This window comes from Thalassophryne amazonica, chromosome 9 (genome assembly GCF_902500255.1).
Source record: "Thalassophryne amazonica chromosome 9, fThaAma1.1, whole genome shotgun sequence".
Lineage (NCBI taxonomy): Eukaryota > Metazoa > Chordata > Actinopteri > Batrachoidiformes > Batrachoididae > Thalassophryne > Thalassophryne amazonica.
Genome location: NC_047111.1, coordinates 5,045,512 through 5,049,035, shown reverse-complemented (window position 1 = coordinate 5,049,035; position 3,524 = coordinate 5,045,512). Strand labels below are relative to the sequence as shown.

General features: G+C 38.1%; 1 long non-coding RNA gene across 1 annotated transcript; it reads left to right on the top strand.

The window, feature by feature from the left end:
- The first annotated feature begins 1,044 nt into the window (after positions 1 to 1,044).
- On the top strand, positions 1,045 to 3,092 carry LOC117516680. Its single transcript, XR_004562514.1, has 2 exons — positions 1,045 to 1,822; positions 1,930 to 3,092. It is a non-coding gene; the product is annotated as an uncharacterized LOC117516680 (long non-coding RNA).
- Positions 3,093 to 3,524: the final 432 nt, after the last annotated feature.

Genomic DNA, 3,524 nt, shown 5'->3' with positions numbered 1-3,524 from the left:
AAATAAAAAATGAACACTGGTGATTAAAATAAAAAGGGTCAATTATCTGCTGTTCTTCAGCAATTAGAAAGATAAAATCAAACAAACACAAAGTAGTGAGTCCATCTCATCACACACACACACACAAAACAATAACCAGTCCAGGCTCATGCTTTTGTTTCCATTCACCCATCATGAAATGAGTCACACTTATATGATGCAGTTTTATTAATTTTATATTCCTATTTCTAACCCCACACAGTATTTCAGGGTACCGTCAAGAACATGTGGCGTATTTCATGATGATATCACAAACTAATCGAATAATTTACTTTTCATGATGCCAGCATACTTTAAATTCTGACCCGAGTAATTCCTCAACTGACCCCGACCTGACCGCTGACTGAAAATTCAAGTGGCCAGTCTGTTTTTTTTTTTTTTAACCTCCGCCAACTTTTTCGCCCATTTGTTTGTCTGTGAACAACCTGGAACCCTCGATTTTTAATACAGCATGATGAAAGTTTTACTGAAGATTCACAACCTGATGAGCAATAACAGATTGAATTTTCAAGGTTATAGGTCAAAGGTCAAAGTCAGGAAAATGCCTGGAAAAAACAATGAACAAGTTTTCAAAAATTCATAACTGTCAAAAAGATCAAATTTCTTTCAAACCTGAGAGCCTAATGTAGGATGGTATCCTTTATCCACTGAGAATGTTTGATCCAGATTACACTCCTGAAACCTGAACTCCCATGGTGCATTGCAACACAGTGTCCATTGTTTACTGATGTGCTAAAATTGCTCATTGCAAACTGGCACGCTCACCGAAGAGACTACGTTTGATCCACATCTGATCCGTATTGCTGATTTAGTAGATATTTGATATGAACACTGAAAAGCCATTTTGATCTATATATTGTTTTATATTTTAGCTTATGAAAAGCCACTTCTAAAAGGACTTTGACCTTGAAAATTTTTTCCAAGGTAAAAATTTGTGGAGTTGAAAACTAGTGTTGGTGGTGGTTTGTGCTCTGAGTGCGGCGCTCTAGTTCAAAAGAGTAATGTCTAAGCAGCATTTGTGTTGAATTTGGTGCTTGCATCACCATGTGCAGCATTATTTTGTTATCTGCTGCACTATTAGTGCACTTGCTTCCAAAACAGAAGGTTCCTGGTTCAAGACATCCCGTTCCCATTCTGCCTGTAACGTGCAGTTGCGTCAGGAACGGAATCTGACATAAAACCTGTGACAAATCAACAAGCCGATCCGTACTGGACCTGCTGTGGTGACTCTGAGCAAAAATAGAGAAGCTGCTGAAACAATTTAACTTGCCAAACTTTGTATTTCTTCATGACTGATGTAAATAAAGTTAGGGAGTTGGAAATGTTCATGTTTCCATCCCCTGACATATCCCTAACAAAAAAAAAGAAAAAAAAACATCTTTAAAACATTTTTCAGAGTTTGTCCAATTACCTATGGGCTCTGACAGTGGAGAGACTGAGTAAAAATGTTTAATGTAATATTTTGGTTAAATTAAAGCTGGACGTTGACTCTTCAAGAACACCTTGATGGTTTCATTTTAACTCAATAAATAAATAACATTCTTTGTGTCTATGTAATTATGACCCGACTGTACGTAGTGCAAAAACTAAATGGATCTGTGAGAATATCTGCAGCGTGCAGCCGGGTGTGTATAGTCAGATGGACACAGGCAGTTTGGGACCAGATAAGAAAAGTCCAGCCCAGACGTCATCACAGTATGCTAATGAGCTGGACGCCTTTAAGAGTCGACTGTCAGGAGGCCGGAGTCACAAACGCCCAATATGACGACGCCAAGAAACAAAGGTGAGCCTGTCAGAGTTAAGAGATCTATTTCTGTGTTACATTATGTAAAAAGATTTATGATTTGCATTATTAAAGTAACAACATGGACTTCACACCTTGTCAAACAGAAGAGCTGCACGTGATCGTGGCGCGTCTTGTGCTTTGGACAGGATATCATCTTATACTGTAAGTTTATTAAAGAGACACTACAGTATAGATGATGTACTATTCAGGGCCTGACTATCTGCACGCACACCGGCCTGGCTGTGATAGAGGGGGGCCGCCAAACCGTTACCATTACTGAGTTTTAGTAATGGTAAGGGTTCTACGGCTCTCGCTCGCTGTCGTCTGGACCAGAAGGAATCAACCGGAGGAATCAACTCGACTTTATTCACGGCGGCAGTTTGTCTTTTATTTGACCTCTGAGACGCACAGTCAGGTCCATCAGTGTGTAGTGACCATTTAGTCGTTTTTCCTCTGAACTCATCACAGCGGAGCACAAATTAATCAAGATGTTCTCGCAGACTTTCAAATTTAATTCAAGCAGTTTAAGTATTTAAAAATTAGTTTTATACAGTTCCTCCAATGTAGAGCTCATAAGTATTTGAGGAAATTAAATATTTTACAGGTGTTAATACAAATAATCAAAGTTTTCTTAAATACAAACAGGGAATTTGAAAGGATTTGGAGCCCAATAATTTCATTTATGGGAAAGATGAATGGTTAGAGTTCGTTATACCAGCAGGAATCTATAATACCTTCAAGTAGCACTCTGCAGGGATGGGTGGGGTGTTTTTTTTCCTGTTAGTGTTGCTGTTGGTTTCGATGATATTTTTTCTGTTGCGGTTCTGTTGTTCTGATTGTTCTTTGGCATAATACTGTTAAAAGAAGCAAGACGTCCATTCCAGACTATTTCTGTATTATTGCTGTTCTTATGCTTCATAATAAAAACATTTGAAACAAGAAATACAAACAGTATGGTCAGTCTGGGGGAGGCAGTTCTCAAAAAAGTGAAATGGGTGAGGGAAGCCACCAAGACACTTGTGAGGACTCTGTGACTGGACAAATTGTTCATAGTGCCACTTTTGTCTGGTGTGTAAACAGCAATACAGCCTCATGTTGGAGTGTCACAGATTAGGATTCAGTCCCTAAACTGGACCGTTAAACACGGTCTGTCCAATCACTGATGGCTTCTGAGGACAGAGGGCTGTAATTCTTAAATCACTCACGCAATATCTTTTGTTTTTAATTCTGTGAAATTAAAGCTGAAATGTTTAACTCCATTGTGGTGCTGCAGAGGCAAAAAAAAAAACAAACAAACAAAACAAACAAAACCCTGTCAGTCAGTTATGAACAGCTGCATTTCAATGGAAACACTTCTGTTGTTCCTGTTGAAAATCTGTTACACTTATGGTTTGTCTGTCTGTTGCTAACCTGAGGCCTGATACAGTCACCTTTAATCAATAATACAAGGGACATTTCATAATTAGAGGACATTTTGGCATATACACGTCTTAAAAATAAATCTTCAGTTTTAGCATCTTATGTTGTATATTTAAGAAATATGGGTCAAACAGCTAAATTATATGATTTGTCAAGCTCAGCCATCAACGGTACTTTTTCCACCGTGTGTTTTATTTGCTGTATGTATGTATCCGTGAAACGCTAAATACCAAATTTATAACCAAAGTTAATTTATTTTCAGAAGTTATTTGATCTCAAC